This window comes from Lytechinus variegatus, chromosome 8 (genome assembly GCF_018143015.1).
Source record: "Lytechinus variegatus isolate NC3 chromosome 8, Lvar_3.0, whole genome shotgun sequence".
NCBI lineage: Eukaryota > Metazoa > Echinodermata > Echinoidea > Temnopleuroida > Toxopneustidae > Lytechinus > Lytechinus variegatus.
Genome location: NC_054747.1, coordinates 4,275,915 through 4,303,288, shown reverse-complemented (window position 1 = coordinate 4,303,288; position 27,374 = coordinate 4,275,915). Strand labels below are relative to the sequence as shown.

The 27,374-nt window shown below is 34.4% G+C and overlaps 1 long non-coding RNA gene across 3 annotated transcripts in view; it reads right to left on the bottom strand.

The window, feature by feature from the left end:
• The window catches only part of LOC121419857, a 53,864-nt gene extending 33,288 nt beyond the window's left edge, over positions 1-20,576 (bottom strand). The window contains exon 1 of one of the 3 annotated variants that reach the window (XR_005970640.1): positions 20,145-20,576. This is a non-coding gene — a long non-coding RNA (uncharacterized LOC121419857). Of the gene's footprint in view, positions 1-6,963; positions 7,373-12,163; positions 12,725-20,144 lie in introns of those variants that run through there. The other 2 variants (XR_005970641.1, XR_005970642.1) reach the window with 2 other exon arrangements.
• Positions 20,577-27,374: the final 6,798 nt, after the last annotated feature.

The window sequence follows — 27,374 nt, the reverse complement described above, 5'->3', positions numbered from 1 at the left end:
GAAAGAGCATCCTTAATTTGAAATGGCTCAAGTGTCAAGAAATCGTCTGGACATGGTTGTGGATATGAGGGACTAAGGGGTAAAATTGTCTGGTCATAAGTGATTGCAGGCTGAGTAGCTACAAAGAAGCGAGGCCCATATTTGGGGTTGCCATTTTTTTTTTTAAAAAGGTTGCCATAAATCTGCAATGTAAAAGAGATCCCTACTGGATATATGACAATTATTTTTTCTATATTTTTTTTCATTTTCTGACAGCATTCAGGATTTCATATTTTTGCTGATATTAATGATATTAATTGTGCTTTGACAAGCTTGCGTCATGTGCATCTATCGCTACAGAGATCTCCTCTTGTTGATTGAAAGAAATATATTTAAAGCCTCCATATAGTATGTACTACTACACTGTACATGTATTTCTTCAAAAAAATGAAATATTCATAGGCCCTTTCATGTATATTTTATTTACATAAAATATGAAAGTAGAAGGATAAACAAGTAATATTGAAAACACAATTTTTCTTTATTTTTTATGATTAATATAACTCAATTATTTTTGTTTAATCTTTCAACATTGAATATGACTGCTATATTCACTTCAGATATGTGAAATGTGATCATACATGTAGTTTTCCTTTGCTCTTTAGATGCTATCACACGGCCTAACAGCTGAGATGTTTGGAACAAACAATTGGCCATACTGTACCTCTAAACCACTTGTTCACTGCAACCATCCTGCCTGTGGGGGAATCTACAGGTAGGACTATGGTATGCCGATGCTGTACATAGCACACACTTTGAAAAATCATTAAAATATCACTTTAGTCACCAAAATTACTCATTTCCATACAGTTGCAATTTTTTTTTCATTAGTAACTTGGGAATAATTTTTGTATTCACCAGAGCGCTCAAAAACTTGAATTTTGGGCATATTTTTGTGTACGCCCTCTTTTGGTGGAAAGTTATATGGCAATAAATTTTTCATTTTTCAATCTCTAATTTTAATTAAGAAAAATAAAATTCAAAGAATTAAATTTGCATAAGTGCCAAGTTATATGATGAATAGCTGTAAAGAAAACTGACATTGTAAGAAAATCAAGCATTTGTCCCATATAAAAAGAGAAATTAAGCCAAACATTGCCACCATTATTTTGCCACACATGGGGATATAACTGAGAACAAGGTTATATCATAACCTTGTTCATTGAATGAGTGCTCTAAACTTGATTTTTCATGCACAGTGCATGTGACTGCTAGTGAAAGGAAGCATTATTTTGGAAATTCCAGAGTCTAATGACAGGTTTTAACCTGTTGGAGACTTGTGATTTTGCTGCATGTACATAACACATTTCCACATTTGCTGTGGGCTGAGTCTCAAAGGGTTAAAGTGAATAAAAAATGATTTCATAAAGTATTTTAAAGCAAGGTACATGCATCTTTTGTCTCGTAGTATTAGTAATTTGTTGTAATTGTTCTTATTGTTTATATTCATCGTGAAATCAATAGAGCAATTATAAGAAAAGGGTCAACTGCACCATATCATACAAGATGAATGTATAGACAGACTTAACTCTTTGAGATAAATTTAAAAAAATCAGATGAAAAGTAACCACATTTGATAAATTCAAAATAATTCAGATGAAAAGTAACATTTGATAAATTCAAAAAAATTCAGATGAAAAGTAACCAAATTTGATAAATTCAAAAAAATTCAGATGAAGAGTAACCACATTAGATAAATTCAAAAAAAATTCAGATGAAAAGTAACCACATTTGATAAATTTAAAAAAATTCAGATGAAAAGTAACCACATTTGATAAATTCAAAAAAATTCAGATGAAGAGTAACCACATTAGATAAATTCAAAAAAATTCAGATGAAAAGTAACCACATTTAACTACATAGGTGTATTATTGCTTGGAATATTGAAAGACCACACTTGCTTTAAAAGGGGAAGTTCACCCTGAAGAAAAGTTTGTTGTAAAAATAGCATAAAAAATAATAAGAAATATTGGTGAAGATTTAAGGAAAATCTGTTAAGGATTAAGTTATTAGAAATTCAAGTTTTGGATTTGTGACATCATGAATGAGAAGCTGCCCCATATGTTATTGTAATATAAAATGCATGAATTTCATATTGTTAATGGTTACTGATGACTTATTTTTGTTTGACATTCATGAACAGGTCAGAAGTGATTTGTCTATTGATAAACAAAAGGTACAGTAAAAACCATATTCAATTTTCTGAGAATATGACATTTCATTCATTTTTTAGCAATTCAAAGTATGTAGGAATACTGCTCGCATATGACGTCACAAATCAAATAATCAAAATTCTAATAACTATGTAATTCTTTGATTGATTTTATCTCAAACCTTCAGAAATATTTCTTATTATTTTTTCTGCTATTTTTACAATTAATTTTTTGTCAGGGTAAATTTCCCCTTTAATTTCTCAGCAATTGACACACTTTCTTCCAGAATCATTTGGCACACACACTTTTTTCCAAACATCATTTCATTTGGTTATCACTTCAATTCTGTTCAACCCATTTTTCGCTTAAAGTGATTGGTTAACATTGGTTTGACTTTTAAAAAATCTGAGCTAGAAGGTCACACTTGTCTCCTGTGTCTGTGATGTGTTCCAAAAATGAAGCCCATAAAAAATTGCGTTCAAAAATGATTATTTATTGCTTCAAAAATTGAAATATAAAGTGACCGGAAACACCATCTTAATTTCATCCCATACACTTATGTGTACTATTTAGGTGTCTATAAGATGCCTATTTACAAAATCGGGGTTTGCCTTGTAGTTTTAGCTTTTCATTCTCAATAATTGTTGTTTTCAGGGTTTATTAGTTCTAATACATGCACTTGTACACATGTTTAATCTTGGTTTGAGAATTTTTTAAATCGGCTGCTCACAAAGTTAAACAATACCTTTAAAAATTATGAGTTATTTATAGCCAAGGCCACTACAGGCCATGGCTGTGGAAGTCATATCAACTGGACTCAATGTCCATAATAATAGATTAACTGTGCCTCACCCCTCAATTTAAAACCTATCAGATGTATAATATTCAACATGACCGAATCACTTTCAAACGGTTTCTTCAATAATCTACGCTCATTATGGGACCTCTACTTTTATCTTTGCCAAAACGTGAGAGAAGAGACAATAAGATAAGATCCAGACACAATAAAAGCAATGTTTTGGAACGGAGACTGATAGGATCAAAAGTATGTTGAAAGTTTACAAATGACTGGTGATCCTTTCTTGTGGGATGTAATACAGACCTGCCAAACTTCTAGGGCACACATGAGTAATACAGACCCCAATTCACTCACGTGTTATATCATAGCTCATCAAAAATCATTAAAAATCAATCCCTCGATAGATTTTGCTTTAATTCACTGACATTAGTCACAATTAACAGTACATTAAGACTTGATATGTTAATCAGGTACTTGACCAGCTCAATCAAAAGTTAAATGGCCTGAAATAAGACTAACCATAATTTCGGCCAGTTCATTGCCACAAAAACCAGAACTGCATTGTGGGTAATAATAATTAAAATGAAATACAAAAATGCATTCTAGCCTCCCCAAACGCCTTGATTATGAAAGAGTATGAACATAGCATTATGTCTATCGTTTTTCTTTTGATATACAAACATTTGATCTATTTTTAATGAATTATTTTAATTAATAAAGTCATGTGATCTTTACTTACGCCTGTCCGGCATGCTTTGCGCGCGGTTGAATTACTGTCATGTGCCCTCTACAAAAAAGTATTCTTAGAAGGAAAAAAATATCTATGTTGACAATATTTTTTGACAAAAAAATAGTATTTATAAAAAATTGTCTCAACGGTACAATCACAAGCCTGCTGTAGTGAGATCAGTGAAATGACTCTACTTGAAAAGTTGATAATTCACCCTTTTAAACATGTGCTTGTAGGCAAGAATTTACTTGTTCTTTAATAGTGGCCCGACAGTGATTTTTCGTGAAAAATAAATGAAGCAATAACACTGGTAGTAACTCCAACATGGCAATAGAATTAAAGTTTTAAAGAGCTAAATGAAAGTAGTTGCAGTAAAACACTGATTTCGTGAGAAAGTCTGTAAAACCAAGGTTAAGTATTACTATATCATTGTGGATCTAGATCTAGTAAAGTTACATAAACTGAACTTTGTGAAATTATAAAATCTAAGCTGAAAAAACGATCACACTGAAGATCGCCAAGACAGATAGGCACACGTGGGACATTATATTATTATTGCTGGAATAAAGACCCAACAGAAGTGCCCGAATCCGCGCTTATTTCTCAGCAATTACACAATTTCTTCCAGAATCCTTTGGCACATATTTTTTATTCTTACAGACACTTGGGTTATCATTATGTTAGATTCTGTAAAAAGTCATTTTGAGATCGTTACCACAACTGGCATTTACCTTTCACTAAAAGAGACTAGGATTTCACCGATGAGCAATGGTGAATATCATTTCACACAAGAAAGGAACACCAGTCGTCCATAAGGGAAATGGCCCCTGGGTTTCAAATCCATCACATTCTTTTATTGCAATGTCTGACTGGCATGTCCAAGTCTTTCAGATCATTAAATTTCGAAAAGTGAACATGAAACTTGTAAAGGTCTATTGTGGAATACCCAAACAGTCATTCTGCTTTCTAGAAAGAAAATAAACCTGCTTTTGCTAAAAAAGCACAACTTCTTACAATTTTGAATTATTCACAATCAAGTATCCCTTTCTGTCTAAGACTTACAGGATCTTGACAAGAGATGGCGGCAAACAGGTTTTGTGAAGTCTGCCAGAATCAGACATTTGTTTTGTAGTTCCAATGACTTGTGAGTTGACAATTAACAGAAATATATGTGTGGGTCTGACATCATAACAAATATAACTGTGAGCATTCCATGAAGCAAATAGACTGATTTTCACAGACTAATTTTATAGATGTAAGCCAATGTGAACTACTTACGGATTTCCATAACTTCTAACAATTGTCGGTGAAAATCATTACAAATTTCAAGAAATGCTTGTTTAGGGGGTTCTTCTCATTTTCACCTCCAACTTTGCAGATGTACTTTTCCTTCCCAACGTTACGTGTATAAGGAGGGCTACTTGAAGATCTGGGTTCCCTGTGATAATATTAATCAACTTGTTTGGGAAACTGTTTAAAAGTAATAATTCCTAATTGATTCATATGATGAGGCAGGTAGGCTTTCAATTAAGAAAAAGAAATAACAGTTTAATTGGCACATTTTATTGTGAATATTAGACAAAGATTTGAAACTGCCTTTTATTAATGAGGGGACAGCCAATCACATTAAATCACTGAGCTTTATTGAAGTATTTTTTTTTGTTCTTTTACAGTATACTGTGTTCTAGCATTCTGTTCATTCAAGCAATTTTACTCCAAAGAGTGTATGTCCATGAGCTTCAGTCTGTCTGTTTTAATGCTATTTTCTCATAATGGAACATAATTATAACATTGTTGTATCCGTGTTTTCAAAAAGAAATGAACAAATCAGATCAAATAATCATTACAATATGGATCATCAGAAGGTGGAAAATTCAGACTCCCAAAGTTTGATGAAACTGTCTGGATGATAAAATACAAAGAAATGAAATAATCCTCCAGCTATAACGGTTTGGCTCCTAGACGGGAAGGAATATCGTTCCCTAATAAAGACTTGATGTGTTTAAAATTTCTCTAAATATGACAAGTTTTGATACACATCCAGTCGCAGTGTCCGATGATTTCCCCTCTTTCCCATCTTGAATATACCCTGCACAAATAAATACCACATACCATGCCATGGTATTGACTTACAGAGGAATGTAGTATAGAAAAAGTGCAGCACTAAACTCAATATAAGCAGAGGACAAAGAAATGAAAGCTTCAATTCGAGTCAGTACAAGCGAAAGTTTGAAATGTCAACTTTCTTATTTTACATCCGATTTTGATGAAATCTTCAGCATTGTGTTTGATTTTTCTCTATTGATTCAAATCAACATTTTTCTGAGGTGGACTTGTCCTTTAAAGGTCAAGTTGATTTAAATAAGTAGAGAAAAATCAAACATGAATAACGCTGAAAACTTCATCAAAATCGATGTAAAATAAGAAAATTATGACATTTTAAAGTTTCGCTTATTTTTCACAAATCAGTTCTAGGGCCTATCATGCTCATCTCGGTAAAATGCAAATGAGACAGTCGATGTCACTTTTTTTTCCTTTTTTTTATTGTTTGAAACTTTGAATTATACAATATTTAAATTTTAACGAATTTGACAATTAGGACCTCCTTGCCTGAACCGCAAAATGTTAAAATGGAATCCCACGTGTTTAGGGAGGGATGAAACTATGTTTCACATGACAATGACAAGATAATCAAAATATTTCATATTTCATATAGTGAGTGGGTGATTGTCATCTGTCCTCTCATTTGCATACCAAACAGGATGTGCATAGACCCTAGGCCCTATACCATTTTGTGAAATTATTAATTAGGCCTAAGCAACTTTAAAGAATAAATGCCTAACTTTCTTATTTTACATCTGATTTTGATGAAATTTTCAGTGTTTATGCTTGTTTTAAATAATTTTCTTTTTCTATTATTCAAACCAGCTTTTTGTTGGGGTGGACTTGTCCTTTAAATAGGCCTAACGTTAGATCTAGATCCTACCACTTTTGTAACCAAAAATAGGGTAGGCATACTCATTTCGATACTGTTGCAATTTTCATATGCTCGTAATGGAAACTGACAGTGACATTGTCAAAAAAATCAAGCATTTGTAGATCTAGAATCTACATGTAGATCCTAGTCCTGTTAGACTGAAGTAAGAAGAGTACAGAGATAGCAACGTAAGGTCTCGGCAGGTTAGTTAGTTTTACGCGGAACTTTCGATCACATTATTAGGCCTAACGCTAGCCAGACCTACCCGGTGGATCAAGTCTACTTGCTCCTTGAGGAAGACTGATACTAGGTTCTCGAGAACTCGACTCCAATCATATTCTTGACTGCCTGACTGAACTGCCTGACTGAGTGATGAGGGATGATGATGTAACACAAGTTCTAGCTCGATATCCAACTTTAAACACAAGGCGAATAATGAACGCTGGAAATGATTATTCCAACAATAAATCCCATGAAAATTGTTTCTTTCGTGAAGTTTCGTTCCAAATCCCTCAACAAAAACTGCAATCGCAAACGTCCAAACTCCGTCGTCGCATACAGTACCACACAAGTACCACAACAACCACGTGTCTTCTTGACACATTCGTTTCTTCACACACAAACCGCATCACACGTTGAACATTATAATGTGTGCATGAAATCTTCCGCGCGTTTACATACTCCAAGATCAGCCAATGTAGGGCGCGGGCTTTTCAAGGTCGAGTCGGCAACTCCCTTTTATGTTGCGCAATCCAGACAGACACGGGGTCAAAAGTATTACATTCAACCTTTCGGGGTTATGTTGACATTCATTCGACCTAGTTAATTAGATTGATGTTTTTGATCGTGCTCGACGAATTAAAATTTCGAAAATCTTTTGACTACACGAAATCAGCACAAATTATTCCTTTGTTTTATTGAAATAATAAAAAATACGGCTCATCCGTTCATAGATTTACGTTATTTGTTTTAATTTAAATCTTTTTTTCTCAAACACGAGTCGCTCGAGATATTGGTGACTGCTGATGTAATTGAATGAGTAGGTCTAACTTAGTTGATTTTAATATTCCATCATTTCGTTATTGAAATATTCTTCTCTCACTTTATTGAGTATACCTGAAGTTCTTATAGAAGCGTTAGTCTTTATCTCACTCTTATTATAGCCATGAGAAAACTAGGCTATTAATTAATTTCATTTTGAAACATCTAACAATGGCGGTCTTCTAATCTGTGCTCATTATTTGCGTTTATATATAAGGCCTATGAATTATTTATGTATACTAGTATGAAAATCAGACGACCTTTATCATAAATCTGGTTTAATAATTTATTTCATGTTTTTTTTATAGTTTTATGCGTTTGTATGTAATTGATCTGGATCATACTTTACATTGCGATTATACTGTTTCAGCTATATAAGGTCTATGAATTATTTATGTATACTAGTATGAAAATCAGAAGACCTTTATGATAAATCTGGTTCAATAATTAATTTCATGTTTTCATAGTTTACTAGAATATCAATTTGTTATTGGACAGTTCTATCTAAAATATATGCATGCTTTCATTGTAGTAGTTATTTTCATTACATATTTCACTGTTTTTAAATCTTTCTCAATTTAGCCACTGGCTGCGATGAAATGATAATAAAATCTTCAAATTAATTAACCTTCAATTCGATATATGCAACCATATCATCTGAACGCAAGAAATTAACAACATGCAGGGTTCCAGATTTCCAGTTTCATTGTGGTTCGTAACTTCACTGTGGACTTTATATTCGTGAGCATTTCGAGCTCAAGAGCTTATCAAGATAGGAATAAAAAAAACTTTATAAGTTATTCCATTTTCGAGGCATATTTTCTTTTTATTTCCTTTGATCAGCTTTGTTTATTCCAATCTACAAGTACATACTTCAAATGCCGACCAGCGATCTAAATACATATTTTTAGTTTCACTCGCCGAAGATCCACTCCACTACTAGACGAAACCAACACGTAGAAAATGCAGACATCTTGATAAGTGCTTGATGTTTTAAGTTTTAAAGGGAAGTAATAAAAAAATGTAAAGAGGTGAAATATATTCAAAATATAGGCCAATATAATAACATACCAGCTCCTAAAATAAAATAAAAAACTTGGTTATCATGATGAACCATTAAAAAATGAAATCCAAGCATTTTATATTATATAACATTTGACACAGCTGCTCGTTTATGACGTCACAAATCAAAAATATGAAATTCTAATATCTTTCTTATTCTCTGAAGGATTTACTCAAAACTTCCAATATTTCTATTATTATTTCTAGTACTTTAGAATATTCATGTGCACTTTTCGTCAGTGTCAACTTCCCCTTTAATTGGCGGGTGTGATATTCTTTTAATGTCTCGTGCGCTCTCGAAAACCATGTGACAAAAACACGTGATCAGACACCTAATCAGAAACTTTTCCTGTCCCAAAAGAATTTCACAAATGAGGTATTAAAAAAACTTCATTAAATGAAAGAAATCTTATGGGATTCTTGAAAATATGAAGAGCTCAACAATAGAACAATCTATATCGTTGTTTTATAGAGATTAAACAAAAATGAGACACATTAGGCTATATCGAATAGTCTGCAAGCACAATACTATGTCTGGAGTGAAGACTAGAACGCTAAACTCAACTATGTACTGTGTAGCCACAGTAGTGAATCTAGTCTCACTACTTCAGACTCCGCATTATGTATGTACAATGCAAATTCCGAAAACCAAGGGTCTGAGCCTACAGACAAATATTGAACTGTCTGCAAAATACACAGGAATAGCTGTCTTTTCTGGGATATATAATTAAAAACAAGTGGAATGCCTCTGGCCGTCTCACCTGCATCACGCGGTTCAATATAGCAGCAGTGCTGACTTTGAATACTACTCTAACTCGCACAAGATGTTCAGTGAAACATGGTTACTCTTATGTCCACTTTTTATGAACTAGACCAATAAACTTACATAGATATGATGGTTATTCAACAAAAAACCCCAACATGGCCAAAGTTCATTGACCTTACATGACCTTTGACCTTGATCATGTGACCTGAAACTCGAACAGGATGTTCAGTGATACTTGATTACTCTTATGTACAAGTTTCATGAATCAGATCCATAAACTTTCAAAGTTATGATGGTAATTCAACAGATACCCCCGATTCGGCCAAAGTTCATTGACCTTTGACCTTGGTATGTGACCTGAAACGCGCACAGGATGTTCAGTGATACTTGATTACTCTAATGTCCAAGTTTAATGAACTAGACCAATAAACTTTCAAAGTTATGATGGTAATTCAACAGATACCCCCGATTCGGCCAAAGTTCATTGACCCTAAATGACCTTTGACCTTAATCATGAGACCTGATACTTGCACAAAATGTTCAGTGATGCTTGATTACTATTATGTCCAAGTTTCATGAATCAGATCCATAAACTTTCAAAATTATGATGGGAATTCAACAGATATCCCCAATTCGGCCAAAGTTCATTGACCCTAAATGACCTTTGACCTTGGTCATGTGACGTGAAACTCATGCAGGATGTTCAGTGATACTTGATTAACCTTATGTCCAAGTTTCATGAACTAGGTCCATATATTTTTTAAGTTATGATGACATTTCAAAAACTTAACCTCAGGTTAAGATTTCGATGTTGATTCCTCCAACATGGTCTAAGTTCATTGACCCTAAATGACCTTTGACCTTGGTCATGTGACATGAAACTCTAATAGGATGTTCAGTAATACTTGATTAAGCTTATGGCCAAGTTTTATTAACTAGGTCCATATACTTTCTAAGTTATGACGTCATTTCAAAAACTTAACCTCAGGTTAAGATTTGATGTTGACGCCGCCGCCGCCGCCGTCGGAAAAGCGGCGCCTATAGTCTCACTTTGCTTCGCAGGTGAGACAAAAATTAAACGATTATAAATTTCACTTTAAAAAATGTTGTAAATGTATGAAAATTTAATTCGTAATACACTGTCTGAATCGCAGTCTGGACAGAACACAACGGGTGATGTCAAGTGCAGTGTTGAGCTATTGGTGTTGGTGTTAGGTCAACGCGAGCATAACACCTAACATAAAAGATAGTCCCGAAAAGTAACTCACTAGTTTGTGAGTGACTTTTCGTGACTCACTAGATGTCAATAATGTGATCTGGATCAGTTTTACAAACTCAGAATATGTTTTGGAGTTAGGGGAAGCAATCCAAATTCCAACGCCAACACCGATGCCAACACTCGAAATCACCCATTGTCCTAAAGTGTGTTCAGTGTTCACAGTGTGGAATAGAATGTGAAATCACCATCACACTGTGAAATTTAAGCATTTAAACAGAGTGAATGGCATATTCACATAGTCCCATGTGAACACGCTGTGAACGGTCACACTACTGTCGAGGTGTCCACGGTGTGAACATATCTTCACATTTCAATTTGTTGAATTTGAGCATTTTAACAATGTGAATAATATTTCAACTTTGCAAACACACTGTGATCACACGTTGTGATACTGTTCTATCAGATGGGCACCCCAGGCCCCCGTTTTACAAAGAGTTACGATTGATCCAATCAACCACAACTATGGAAAGCCAGCAACGCCAACATCTAGTACAATACATGTTTTTTTTTAATCTTTTCTAGACATAATATTCATACTTTTCGTGCTTCTCTTCGCTTACAAAAGACATTGTGCAAGTCATTATGACATTGATGGATTTCAATATATACTTGAGGTTGATAGGATCAATCGGAACTCTTTGTAAGACGGGGCCCAGTTTTCAGTCTTAGGTATTGGTGAGTGGAGCAAAGTCAATAGTGTAGTTGGTTTACTTTCAATTAGTTTAATGCCAATTCGTCCAATTACAGACTCGTCTATTATCATTTGGTCTACCGTCAGTTCGCCCACTATCCACACGGTCTAATTGCCAGTTCGTCCAATAACCAGTTAGTCCAAAAACTCATTTAGTCCATGTACCATTTCGTCCAATTGGAGTCTTGGACTACGCGTTATTCGGGCGAAATGAATGAAAATAAAATGGATATTAGACCAACTGGTTACGAAACGAAATGATCATAGACGGACTGGTTGATTAGAAAAAGTGATTAGACGAAGTTCAGGGGAACAGCCAATGTACTGAGACTGAAGTTTTTGGTCTATCCGCAAAGATTTTAATGAATATGACCTCAGAATGATTACGGATAAGATGGCGTATGTCACACTCAATGGCAGAACAGCAATGAAAATTAAAAAAAAACAATTTCAATACAGCTGACAATGATGACATATGACACAAAAGAAATGACAGACTTCATATAGAAATCGGCAAAAAACTCAACTGCGTGTAGGCCTATAGTATACTATAATAAATTTACGAGAAGGGGCATAGATTGGCAATTCTTTATTTGTAACGCATCAATTAACATGATAATACTTACATGCCTGAGCTCACTATTCCGAAACATACATCCTTCCATGGGGAAAACAAAAATCATTGCAACTTTGTTGTTCATGCAGACTGCACATAAAAGGTATATATTTCATTAGAAAAAAAAATGCAAGTGATCGCGATGTAATGGATAACTTGAGGGTGGTCAATTATCTGATGACGAATGTGAAATATGTAACGTATTTCCCCGCGCAAAGTGTTTCACCTGTTTGTTAATAGCTGCTTAAAGCCACGCAAGACAGTAATTCTAATACAAGGAATGAGTTTCCTCATATTCTGTAGGTCCTGTGTGCATGTCTAGACACTTGCATATTGATTGAGAACAGAAGAGTTAGTTCAATACCGTCTCACGGCCGGACTCTCTCACCTATTGTCAGGATCGTTCTATAAGGCCATTATTCGGGGATCTTCATTATCGAGCGACAATGACGGTTAGACAATAGGTCCACGACTTCTGTACAAGCACCTGGACCCATACCGTAGTCACCTGGAAGGCTGGATAACGTAATAAAACTGTCCATCCCCCATCGAGTAACATAGCACAGCTTTTCTATTACTGCGTGGACATGTACGATTCGACCAGGGAACTCCCAACTCCCTGATTCGACAGGTTTCTCACAAATGGACCCGAATCCGTACCCTCCCCCCCCCCACCCTTGATGGGTCACTTTGCTTTGGTCAGCTGTAGAGTGGTCAGCATGTATTACCATCGTACATTCACGCTAACCACGGGGTCACTGCGGTCTAACGGAACGCCGTTAGAAAAACATGCACCCGGCTTTTCGAGACGGTATTGCGTAATACTGTCTGAGAGGGCACCGTTATCACTTGTCATTAATCCCCTATACAGTTACATGCAAAGTGGTCAGTGTGTGCATAGAGTGTGTGTGTCTCTCTATCGCCAGTACAGTGTACATAGAACCAGTCTGTGTGTGAACTTTGTTATTTGCTTTATTCTTCAACACGCTATTTCTATGCAGACAATGGGCCGTAGTCCGACGTGTATACAATGGATGGTGCATTTATGTTCAAAATCCATTCTTCCCCCTTTCATCAGTCCCCAAAATAAGGTTATTTAAAAGAAAATGACACAAAAAGAAGCAAGATTGTCAATCTACTGAGAACGAAGTTTAGAACCGATTAGTAATACACGACATTGTTTTTGAGGGACCCCGAAACGTATGCCTCAGTAAAAAAAATACCATTTTATTTCAACAAGTCAATGTGACTTCACAAATTTATATTTCCTTGGTTATTATTTTGAAGACAACCCCCCCCCCCACCCCTATCCAAACTTTAGAACCAATCATCATTATAGGAGATACCATCGTTGCCTACTTAAGTTTGTCTCGTATCTTGAAATGTCAAGCATTATGATAGTTTTCACTTCACAAAGTTCCTTCGTTATTTTTTTCCCGCATATTTTAATACACCCCCACTCCAAATTTTAGAACACACATTCATTACGCCATACGGGGAGGGGCCATTATTGCCTGCTTTAAGCTTATAACCATTCTGCGAATCTGTGTGTGTAGAATATAGGCCTAATACTAGAAGTGCTTGCAAAAATACAGTAATTATTGCAGACCCTATTTCATTACGAATCGAAACACCTCATTGAATATTTGAAAAATGAACATTCATGTAAAATAATTAGTTCAGGCGAGAGAAGAGTCTCATTTCTTATCATCCCTTTCCCGCAATTTCACTAAAAAAATAATGAAAACCGTTCTGAAAATAGTGCACAAAACCAACTGATTATATAGGCCGACATGTATGCATAGAGCATGTTATTCATTTTCAACTTGTTCCTTTTTTTTGTTCTATTAACGTTCCGTCGACGATGGGATCGATACATAGAATAGGCCTGTAATTTTCATCAAAAAATTTCGCCGAAATAAAATTATTTCAGATTTTAATAGTAAGCGTACCGGTTAACCAATTAGGCCCTATAGAAAAAAATATTTTAAAAAATGTTTAAAAATGTGGATAAATTTATTTTTTTTAAGTGGAACGCATTTGGTCGCATGTCATAAGGTGGTCCAATTTCGCGAACAGGGTAAAAATGGTCAAAAATTTTATTATTTGATATGTTATAGCTATTACCATTCTCTACATAATGAAAAAGTTTTAAGTTTTGAATACCGTTATTTTTCCTTAAAATGACTAATTAACAGCTAATTATTACATAGATGTCAATGTAAATGTGAATTTTGAAATGCATTTTTCTCAAATTGGACCTGCTGCACATAAAATGGTGTCAAAAGTTAATGCAACATTGGATCACCCTAGTATTTTGCAGTTATAATCTTGAAACATCAATGATTAAATCTGTACCAAAAATAAAATAATAATCTTTTATTTTATGCATGTTAATTATACTAATTAATTAACAGTATTTAATTTCACATTTCTGCCCCCAAAATACCTGTCACTGTATTTGTATGCTTGGCAAAATGACAACATCATGGGTAGAAATGTTTGTTGCAATGATACACAACATTTGTACTAAAAATTAAGATTACAAATTAGATAATTAACCAAATCTCTCCGGTTTACTAATTGATAAGGTTGCAGATCAGAGCTGACATACACATGTATTCCATTGCTGCATATTTTCAAAATTGTCAAATTTTTATGACATTTAGTTGTTCCCTGCTTTAAAATGCCCAGAAATATGAGGATATCAGTCATATTACATATTATAGTAAGTTGTTAATTAGGTTTAATTAACATTTTATCATTTACCGCATCCACCGGCTCCACATCCACCGGCTCCGCCACCCCTGTTACTTCAAACTTAATGTGCTATAGTTTTTGTTCCTGATATTGTATTGATCTAATTCATAGTAATATATTTAGCCTATAGTTCTAGCTTCAAAATGAGATATTACTCAATAAATTTGGTTAAGATGCTGTGATGTAGCAACAATTTATCCATGGCACCGTGTGGAAAATTGTTCATACGCCACCCTTTTTGCATACCCAACTTATGAAATGCGACCATTTGTCAGTCTCGCCTGATTCGCCTCCATTACGCGACTCAATATAACAGCAGTTCTGACTTTAAAGGTCAAGTCCACCTCAGAAAAATGTTGATTTGAATCAATAGAGAAAAATCAGACAAGCATAATGCTGAAATTTTCATCAAAATCGGATGTAAAATAAGAAAGTTGTGACATTTTAAAGTTTCGCTTATTTTTCACAAAATAGTTATATGCACAATTTAGTCACATGCAAATGAGAGAATTGATGATGTCCCTCACTAACCATTTCTTTTGTTTTTTATTGTTTGAATCATACAATATTTCATTTTTTTACAGATTTGACAATAAAGATCAATTTGACTGAAACATATAATGTTAAACAAAGGTAATTCCATATGTTCAGGGCGAAATAAAACTTTGTTTCACAGGACAATGAGGAGAAAATTATAATATTTCGGATAATAAAATACGAAAGAAATAGTGAGTGTGTGATGTCATCATTCCCCTCATTTGCATACCGACCAGGATGTGAACATAACTATTTTGTGTAATTAAGCGAAACTTTGAATTGTCATAACTTTCTTATTTTACATCCGATTTCGATAAAATTGTCAGTGTTGTGCTTGTTGGATTTTTTTTCTCTTTTTATTCAAATCCACTTTTGGTTGGGGTGGACTTGTCCTTTAAGAACAATAGAATGTTGATTAAAAAAAAAAACAATCATTTGATAATAAAACATTGTTTATTACGTATTGTATTGAATTTTATACAGTGTATGTGTTTTTATGAAGAATGAAATAAATTAAATCAAATATATAGTAAATATAATTATTGTCTGTGATGATGAGTTGTTGTTTTTTGCCCATGGTCTTTTTCCATAATCGATTTAGGTCATTATAAAATGAAACTTATGTTTGTTTCCCATTCCTACAACTTCATTCATTCCCCCTCGTCTCATTATAATGTCTGTTTTTTATGTATTTCGACAAGAAACGATCAAGGCACACACCAATTTACACTGTAAAAAATATTGAGTACAATTTTAACCAGCACAAGGGTAATTATTTGTCCAACCAATTTGGGGCAGTATATACACAATGCGGGAAGCATTATTGTCCAGTAAGGTTAAAAAATAAGAAGTACTTACTTTAGAATGGGCAACATTTTCATCATACTGGATGAATAGAAAATGCTCAAAATATAAGGAAAGGCCCAATATTGGTTGGACACATAATTACCCTCTCAGGAAGCATTTTTACCCAATATTTTTAGAGTGTAATGGAAAATAATTGAGACATCTGGAACTGAATTGAATGATAAAAATAATGATTCGGAACTCGGGAGATAATTTTTCTTCCTGATAAAGGAAGACTCCAAGTTGCCCTTTCTACAGTCCTATACGAAAAATGAAAACATTACAGAGAGCTAGATATCTTCGGAGGTAAAATTCAAAGCTTCACAAAAAGAAGAAAATGATATTCAACGGCCTTTCTTTATCGTAATATTCAAATGTCAGGTTATATACTTTAGTATTATATCATACAAAGTTTAAAGGGGAATCCAACCTTGGTCATAAAATGTGGTGGGAGAGTGGAAAAAAGTAAACAGAATGGCACAAGTTTGAAAGAAATCGGACGAACAATAATAAAGTTATGGTTCTTCTAACATAATAATCTACGACCATGCGTGACAAGACGTGGCAGGGACAACTTTCCATTTTTCTTGGACCAATTACTTATTCCCATGTGGCAATGAAACTGAAAAAACGGTTTTATGTCCTCGTTTTGTTTAATCGTGACTCTTGTTAGACATGTTAATTCAATCAATGTAACTATTGTTTGATAAATTGTCAAAATTGTTCATTTTATTTGATTGTCATCCTTTGTTTGAGTTTGAAATCAATTAAATAAACTTGAAACTTGAAAGAATAATACAATTTGAAGTAAAAACATGCAAATATGAAATTTTAACCAATTTTTATGTATTGGAGTAAATGGAGAATATTGGAGATCCCTTATGACCACTATACCATTGGGCCAACATTCAGTCTCCATTGGTGTAGATTACCAACTTCTAAAAAATCATAACTTTCTTATCAATTGTTTGTCCGATATTGATCAAACTTTCACCATATACTTGTGTACTTTAAAACAACACAGCAAAAACTGTGGTGTTAACCGGTGCACATAGAGGACCACACCAGTTATTTTACACCGGTGTTAAATTGGTGGTGTTAGTTTTACACCTATAGGTGTTATTACAACACCTATGGTTGTTACATTTACACTCTTTGGTGTTATGTTCAATCTCTAGGGTGTTATTTTAACACCTCAGGGTGTGGTCCTCTATTAACACCAATTGGTGTCAGTTTTAACACCACAGTTTTTACAGTGAAATCATAAGGGTTTCGCATTTAATTAAGATAGTAACCAAGTTGTAAAATATCTAAATCAATTTCGTTTTTATTGTACAATGCAGGCATGAGACACAAACCCACTTTTTAGTCTATGATCCTGCACTCATCACACAGACGAGTTTCGGAGGATGTGTAAATCAGAATCGTGTCAGAATCAACAAAGCGACTCGATTTTGGCGCTTTATTTACGAACTGAGTCAAGAATAGCTAAAAAGAGAATAAGTTGAAAGCTCATATCAAGAAATGGAGCGTCCAAACCATTTGTGACATACGCCCCATAATTATAAAGCCAAATGTCAAAATGGTTACAAAGTGTTCTGTTCTGGCCATTATTGATTTTACTTGAGTTAGACCTCCAAAATGATAAACAATTTAGTGAATTAAAGGGTTCCTTTGTGGATCTTTAAATCTCCATGGTTCAACTAACAAAAAATAAAATAAAATAATAAAAATAAATGATTGGAGCATAAAGTTTCAAGTAAATTTCGTATTTAAATCAATTCTTGTACTTCTCAGCAGTCATCGACGTACGATTGAAAAATAATAACCTATTACGCATTGATATCAGACTAACCGCACAAAAAGAATATCGAAACTTAGAACCACCACTACCATGTTGGCGCCAAAATCGAAAACCTTCCGTACTTGATTCTCATTCGTTCAATAATGCAAGGATCACGTTTTGAAACGTGTCGATTCTTCTCGTGTACTTTTTGTGTGCAAATCTGTAATTTCAATGCATCTTTTACAATTCGTCATTTTTCTGTCATCTAGAAATATGTTGTTTGGTTTGTGCAGGACTACTGTGCAGTTCATTTTCCAAAGACTCCTCTGTATAAATATATAGGCCTACAATAGCACAGGTACATTTAACCATAAACCATGGTATATCCCAAACTGAGAAGGTAGTAGATTATGGAGAATATATAAGAAAAGGTTTTCTACTTAAATAATATATATTATATATTTCAAAATGAATTTCTTTTAAAAAATCTTATAAAGATATGTTATTTTAAATACTCTTATAATCACACTGTGAGTCTACAATTTTGCATGACATGCATTTAATTTTCCAAGAAGCCTCCTATGGATATGTACCTACAGGCTTCAACTACATTTTACCACAGACTTTTGTACCTCCAAGATTTAACCATGGTGCAAGGTGACCAGGTCTATATCCCCCAAATCTGTGGCGGCAACAATGGAGAAGTAGTAAATAATGTTCCATTTGAAGGAACACTATAAATTTGATGATCTTGGGTTTTTTCAATTTTGATATTAGGTCTATGGATCCTCTTTACCTACTTATTTCTTTTCGATTTTTTTCTGTCCCTGCGTGGCCCTTTTGCAAGCGTCTTACTTAAATTAATTCTTGTACTTCTCAGCAGTCATCGACGTACAATAGAAAAATAATATAACCTAGATACGCATTGATATCAGACTAACCGCACAAAAAGAATGTCGAAACTTAGAAAAAGACACTAAAAAACAAAAAACACTAATATGAGAAACGACTTCTTTAACATCTTTAAAAAAACAACTTCACTTGAGACTGAATTCAAAGTATATGAATTACTTCAAAGGAGAATTTCTAAAATCCTATCGCTTCTTCGTCTCCCTTTCTCCTTCTCCTCCCCCTTCTTTAATTCTTTCTCCTTCTCAACCTACTCCTCTTCCTCCCCTTCACTTCTTCTTTTTCCTTCTCCTTCTACTCATCCTTCTTCTCCTTCCTTCTCCTCCTTCCCCTCCTCCTTTTTTTACTTCTTCTGCTCTTTCACTTTCTTCTTATACATTTGTACTTTTATACATTTATACTTTAATATTATACTTTTACACTTATATACTCTTTTAATGTCATACTTACTCTTTCATACACATTTATTCACATTTTATACTTCTATATTTCCATATACGTTTGGACACTGTTGTGTTAGTATCTGGCTGTATTTCCTTGATCTGTCGAGCTCGTTACTAGTATTCGATACCAACACTTCATAAAATCATATGACACTTTAATGTGTATATACTAAGACTTGCTCCCATCAACCCAAATAGTCAGTCTGGAGCTTGCTGAAACTGAAAGAAAAGCCGACCATACTAGGTCGAGACTAGATTTAGTGTACACTGTCTCGATCTATTATCTGACAAAAAGGAGAGGACGTTTAAAAGCCTAGTACAATAAAATACTCTAAGGTTATAATATACGTAGATTCATTTGTTTGTAGTATTCTAGTAAAGCACTCTTTGCTTGAAAAAAGGGCAAGGTGAAATGCGCCAACAAATATCTGTAGCCCCCCCCCCCCCTCCCCAGATCTAATTAGAGGTGTATAGATCTAGATCTATTATATTGGACAATGTTATGTCTATTATCAACAGGATTGAAGTTAGATCTCAAGCCGAGAAATGTGAGGGATGGTATCCAAATCTAATTCGCAAAGCCTGAAGTCTTTAATATGAAGAGCAAACAAAAATGACGGGGTACAAAATATATTGCATCTATGGAAGATTAACGTTAGACCCCTATCTATCAGACTATATTTTATGTTCACTGTGCGCGCAAAACGTACCAATAACCGAGCAGCATTGTTGAACGGGGAACAGATGAAGATTTGATATCCGAAGAAAATCCAACATTTGATGTCAATCGGCGCAGAATCCAGGAGAAATATTCCCTTACCGCACACTACGTCATGAAATACATCCAACGGAGATATGAAGAAAAATATAACATTTGCAGTAATTCAACTCTGGCTTTACCGGCTGTCTTTCCAACGATCAGGCACATCTCCGTGCGTTGAAATTTCTAGCTGAGCCCAGTTAGCATTGAGCAGCACACTTTAATCCTGGAGGAGGGGGTCTGGGGAGACTCGAGAAGGGGGGCTGAAATACACCAACCGGTACTTCTGGGAGCTCTCTCTGTGCATTACCTCGTTCGCTCAAGCCTCCGCCAGCGGTACGGGGTGCGTGCCTCAAATGTAGGCCGCTGCTACAACACGTAAAACCGTACGGGGTCAGCTTCGCTGCAGTGTACATTAACTGCAATGCACAACCAGACTGCATAATGCTTGTCGAGGGAGAATTGACAATTCTGTAGCACATTTTACAATGCAGTTTTATCCTAATTTTACTCTTTGATGAATTTTTACTACATATTCTTTCAACTCATTATAAGGTAAGAAAGGTGGCGCTTGCGATTGTTCTTATTTAGGCAAATTTTAAAGATTTTTTTACGAAAATATTTGCCAGACAAGCCAATTCTCCCAACCTCCTGCTACTTCTGTATGCAGCGATCCGCCGTGAATCGCGGCTTGTGATTGGCTAAGGCTTATCATCTGCACACAGTTATGTTTTTAACGGTACCATTCGTTAGCCAGCTAGGAAACCGTCTCGGCACAATATTCTACCCGCGATTTATGAATATGTGGTCTTTCAAAACAACGAAAGTTATTAGTTAAAATACCCGTATTACTATTTCAAAGATTTGATTTCTTCTATAAATACTACTGCATCTTAGTGTTATCAAGTTTAATTAGGTAACCTAAATAGTAGGCCTGATGAATAAATCAATGTTGATGAATTATAATGAATAAGATGGATTTCAAAGCAAGCTTAAATTTAAAGATAAAAGGCAATTTTATGTGAATTCATAATTTCTAAATTATTTGGAATCAATTTCTTATCAATTAAGTTCATTAAGAAAGATTTAACCTAAACCTATACTGTATACATGCATAAAGGCTTAGCCAAGTAGGGCCTATAACTAGTGAATGTGGGACATTATCGACTCTATCATTAGAATATCAATGAGTTGTGCATATAAATGTTTTGTGTAAAATAAGCGAAACTTGAAAATGTCTTAACTTTTTTTTTATTTCACATCCGATTTCGATGAAATTTTCAGCGTTATTGCTTGTCTGATGTTTCTCTATCGATTTAAATCAACAATTTTCTCCACCGGATAGGGGATGGGGGTGTTAAAGGGAGGGTGGGGGGGGTAATGACAAGGGCTGAGTTTGTGTTTGAATTTATTTGGGTGAAGAGGCCGAGGTGATGGGTTAAAAATATATATATGCTGATGGCTTCAATTCGTTTAGGTTTTATTATTGATTGATTTATTTATTTTTGTATTTGGAAAATTTCTCTTATGTTTTTTATTTGACACTGGGAAAAAAAATCAATATGTTGGAATTTTCTGTAGAAGTTTCTTCTTGATGCATTATTATCATCAATGTTATTTATAATTATGTATTGTAAGATGTCTGACATTGTGTTTTATTGTAACATTCATGAAAATATCATGTTTCAAAGTTCTATTTGTTATATATATATTATTTTGTATATGAATTGAAGTTGTCAATAAAAACTACTCAATACAAATTTTTTTTTTGGGTGGACTTGACCTTTAACAACCAAGAAACAGGAAATAAACTTATCATTTTGTTGCAATGTATATAGGCCTAATCACAATTTCCTTTTCATCATATTGTCCAAAACTGGGCCACCAATGGCATACATTCAACAATTCAAAATTATTCGGTCTTTATATATATATAAAGGTTTATATGCAGTGCTTGATATTTTCAACAGGCCTGTAACCCCTATTTTTTATTGTCTTGTTTCTTGTTTGTTATTATTATTTGCAGAAATTAGCCTATCAAAAGCATATTAGGCTTCACTCATAATATATATTTAAGACCCACCTTTTTAATTCCTAATATTATATGCTATTTTGTTATTTAGATTTATAGATGCTGCAAACTCTATAGTTATTGTTGTAGCTCCTGTAGATGGTTTAAGTTAAGTTTATTATTTTATTGAAAAGCGCATAGATAATTAAGTATTAATTATTATGTGCTTAATAAATCTAATATTAGTAGTAGTTGTAGTAGTAAACAAGTGGAACGCCTCTGGCAGTCTCGTTTGCAGTACCTCATTCAATATAGCAGCAGTGCTGACTTTGAAATCAACTATTAAATAGTTATTTACGAAAAAACACAATTCATATGATAATAACATACTATGTTCATTGACCCTAATGACCTTTCACATTGGTCATGTGACCTGAATCTCAAGCAGGATGTTCAATGATACTTGATTGCTCTAATGTCTTAATTTCATGAACTATATAGATCTTCAACCTCAAATTTATGATGGCATTTCATTGACCATAAAATATAAATGACCTTTGACCTTGGTCATGTGACCTAAAACTCACAAAGAATGTTCAGTGATACTTGATTACTCTTATGTCAAAGTTTCATGAACCAGATTCATAAACTTTCAAAGTTACGATGACATTTTAAAAAACTTAACATTCGGTTAAGATTTTGATGTTGATTCCCCCAACATGGTCTAAGTTTATTGACCCTAAAAGACCTTTGACCCTGGTCTTGTGACATCATACTCTGCCAAGATTTTCAGTAATACTTGATATGATAACCGTTATGTCCAAGTTTCATGAACTAGGCCCATATGCTTAAGTTATGATGACATTTCAAAAACTTAACCTTCGGTTAAGATTTGATGTTGACGACACCTCCGCCGCCGTCGCCGTCGGAAAAGCGGCGCCTATAATAGTATCGCTTTGCTATGCAGGCGAGACATAAACAATACAGGACCATGTAAGCATCTGTACTTATTAATAATGATAATAATAAAAATAGTGATGATGATAATAATAATAATGATATTGATAATGATGATGATACTTCATAAATGTAATAATGTTAAAAAGGGATCTATTAAAAAGCTGATGACGATAGACCTAATAGCAGTATTAATAATGCTGATAGCATAAATAATTACGATAATATTAGCAATGATCATCAAAATACATTAAATAAACTTTTATTTAAAAAGTGAAGTTAAATCATTTTATATTGACTTAACTTTTTTTTCTAAGCACCTTTTTTCTTTATAAGCTCTCAAATCGAAATTTCTCAATAAATGATGTTTTCATTTAAGGCTTGTCATTAATGGGGACTGATGTTTGGGGGGGGGATTGATTCCATTCGGGCTACATCTCCCCCCCCCCCTCCCCCCAAAAACAATAGAAATCAAAACAGTAATGATAATACTAATGATAATAATAATGAAATAATGAATAAATAATTATTTATATGAATTAATTATTTTTTTTAAGATAGATAAATAAATGAATAGGCTAAATAAATAAATAAATAAAAATAAGTAAATATATAAATAAAAATAGCAAAATAAATTACAATCGTATTTGTTATTCATCTCGTATCCACCGACAAAAATAATAACAATAATAAAAAAAAATTGTCGAAGCAAGAGGCAGGTCATTAGCTCCATTTGGAAAAGGCATTCATCATAAAAACAACATTATCAAAAACAAGATTTATATTCAATTCAATTCTTTTTTATTTCATTTCCATTCAAAACATAATACAAAGTAATATAAAACAGTACAAATCAAATACAATTTTACAGAAGGGCATTCTTACTTCGTAAAAAAACCCAGTATAATATAGAGCATAAATGGATATGGAAATGAGGGGGATCCACTAAAAAGCAAAGCTTGTAAAATTGTGGATCCCCCTTGGCAAAGAAGAAATTATAGTCGACTTACTATATGCGTACATGCATGTATTACAGGAAAGAAAAAAGAGAAAAAGAAATCATATTGACGGAAACATAAAAACTGAACAAATGCAAACCTTTTCACACATATTGTTTTATTATCACGAGTTCAATACAACCGGTTTTTATTCATAAACTATTGGAACAAGAATTAAACTAAAAAGGGTTTATTCATCCAGTTCCATAAAAAATTGGGAAAATTTGAGAAATTAATTAGTCCCTCCAAACAAATTGCATTCGTTCAGTACGTTCTTACGGGGTGACCCTTGCCCTACATCTTACCTCTAGAAGTGGAGTAAGAAATTGACCTCTAAATGCTAATTGGCTCGAATTATCTTCTGCTATGCTCTCTCTCTCAATTAAACATGCATTCACCATACACACAGAGAAAATGTATGGCGTCATACACAATACACCATCGCCCCTGGCACACACACGTAATATAACGCCATGTTTGAATTTAATAGATGCACGACGCACAAGAATGAATTATTGATCGAGCGACCGGCTGGCCAAGAGTGACCAGTGGTCGTCTGCAGACAGCTATAGAGTGCGGCATTTCCCGCAAGTGCACGCATCCCCATCAATTATGTTTAATGCGATTAAATTTGGTGATAAGTCAATTGATGTGTTGCGATGACAAAATATATATGTATTACGTATTATGATATACATTCTTTTAATTATGTACCACTTATTTTCCATACACAAACTAAATCATAAAATAATGGGGGGAAAACTGTGGGGACACGGATGACTATTCTAGATCTTACTTAAAAAACAAAGCCATCAATTACGCAATGTGTCAAACATATCTAAGCCTATACAAAATGAATAAATTTTCGGAAATCAGAATGATGCTCATATTCCCAGCAGGGGGAGGGGGAGGGGCATTGCACGAGACATTGATAATTATTGTTGAGAAATAGATATTCGAATACATTTGAAGGTTGAGGACTTGAGGTAGTTTAAAACAATTGATGAGATGTTTTCTCCCCCCCCCCCCGCCCTTTCCATTTTTGTCTTCTTGAAGCCATTAATGCATGTAGGCTGTATAATATGGCACGTCGATTATACCAGGGATATGCACAAACATAACCTCTATGTCTATATCAGGGATATGCCTATATGCCTCGTAACAAGAAAAACAATAATAATGATCTTTCTTTTTTCTTTCTTCTTTTTTTCTCTCTCTTAAGAATTTTCAAAGATTTTTTTTTCATTTTAGTATTTGTATACCATATCGAAACTGAACCCTCTACTTTATTGGGACACTGCACCATATTACCTTTCTTACTACATTATCTCTTGTCATGCTTGTTGATCGAATTCAGAGAGGCCGCGGGATCGTAATGGGCTCACTTTTTCAGCTACCATATAAAAATGTGCAAATGATCATCAAATTGTGAATTTATGTTCAGCACCCCCCCCCCCTTTAAAAAAACCGTTTCATTGCCCTAACACTTAATGCTACCTTGCTTGGGAATAGATGATATTAAATAAAAAAGGTATATTTACCTAGGAAAGCCACTTCAGTTCTGAAAACTGTTCTCCCATGCAGCGGGGACCCTGCTATTATTATTGGATGATTATATTTTTTTTAAAGCTCTCATCCTATTTCATTACTGACCATAATTATTTCTTAATATAATTCAATTGAATTCATTCATTGTGAAATTGTTGCCGAGAATGAACATAGATAGTTGGTCATCCCACAATAGCCGCAGTATATACTAGTATGCAACATAATATATACATGAATTACAGCCGAACTTCCGTATACTTTTCCACGTTAAACTGCGGGCAAAGGATGTGGGGGAAAACGTGGAAATTTGACCATTCTTTCTCCTGCAATTAATGGTTTATTAATCTTTACCATTATAATATTTATCAAAAAAAGAGAAAAAAAAGAAAAGAAACCGGTCTCCCTGACATTACTATTCTTTCTTAGAAATCGGGAAAGGACTCGCATCTATCTTACTCTCTATTCCTCCCTGTTTACTAAGACATGAGTGGGGGCGATGGCCCTGTCCCCCCTTGCCCTTTTCCACGCGCTTATTTTATCATGTTTACCATCCTACTTAGAAGCAGATGCTCCATGCGAAATATGGCTCTCGGGGACAGACATTTTTAGAAAAATACCAATTAATATAGATTATATTACTACTACTGAATACCATCTCTACGTCATTCCAAACTACAACGCAGTTACATAAAACTTACGAAGTCGCCATTTCTTGTACGAAGACATAAAAATCAACTCTTCGCTGGTGACCTATCTTGTCTGTCAACAATACTATGACGTCATTAAGCAACTCATTGTGACGCTGAAGTATTACGATGACGTCACAATACATGAACCCAGATCATTATACTTATGCTTTGCATCACATCTTACTTACTAAAAAGGGAAGTTTTTAATCATCTTAAAACCGGTGAGTTTCTTTTTAAATCGTTTTTCCAAGACGATATCATCAGACAAGAATGACAAGTTTTTATCAAAGGGGGATAGTCTTAATCGTTAATATTTTATTGCCGTGTCTCAGAAACTCCAACAACTTTCCCCATAAGGCAGAGTTATCTCAAAATACATATTAAAAAATACTCATTGAAATAGCAAACGATAGAATATATTCCAATATTTCAGCTCAATTCTGATGCAGTTATAGTGTGTTGGTATACAGCGACGACAGAGAGGAATAAGACGGGGAAAAGGGGGAAGGGGGTGACGAAGAGGAAGAAGGAGGAGGAGGAGAAGAAGAGGAGGAGGAAGAAGAAGGAGAAGAAGAAGAAGAAGAAGGAGGAGGAGAAGAAGAAGAAGAGGAAGAAGAAGGAGAAGAAGAAGAAGGAGGAGAAGAAGAAGAAGGAGGAGAAGAAGGAGGAGGAGGAGAAGAAGAAGAATGAGGAAGAGGAGAAGAAGGAGGAGGAGGAGAAGAAGAAGAGGAGGAAGAAGAAGGAGAAGAAGAAGGAGGAGGAGAAGAAGAAGAAGGAGAAGAAGAAGGAGGAGAAGAAGAAGGAGGAGAAGGAGAAGGAGGAGAAGAAGAAGGAGAAGAAGAAGGAGGAGAAGAAGAGGAAGGAGATGGAGGAGGAGGAGAAGAAGAGGAACAAGAAGGAGGAGAAGAAGAAGAAGGAGGAGGAGAAGAAGAAGGAGGAGGAGGAGAAGAAGGAGAAGAGGAAGAAGAAGAAGAAGA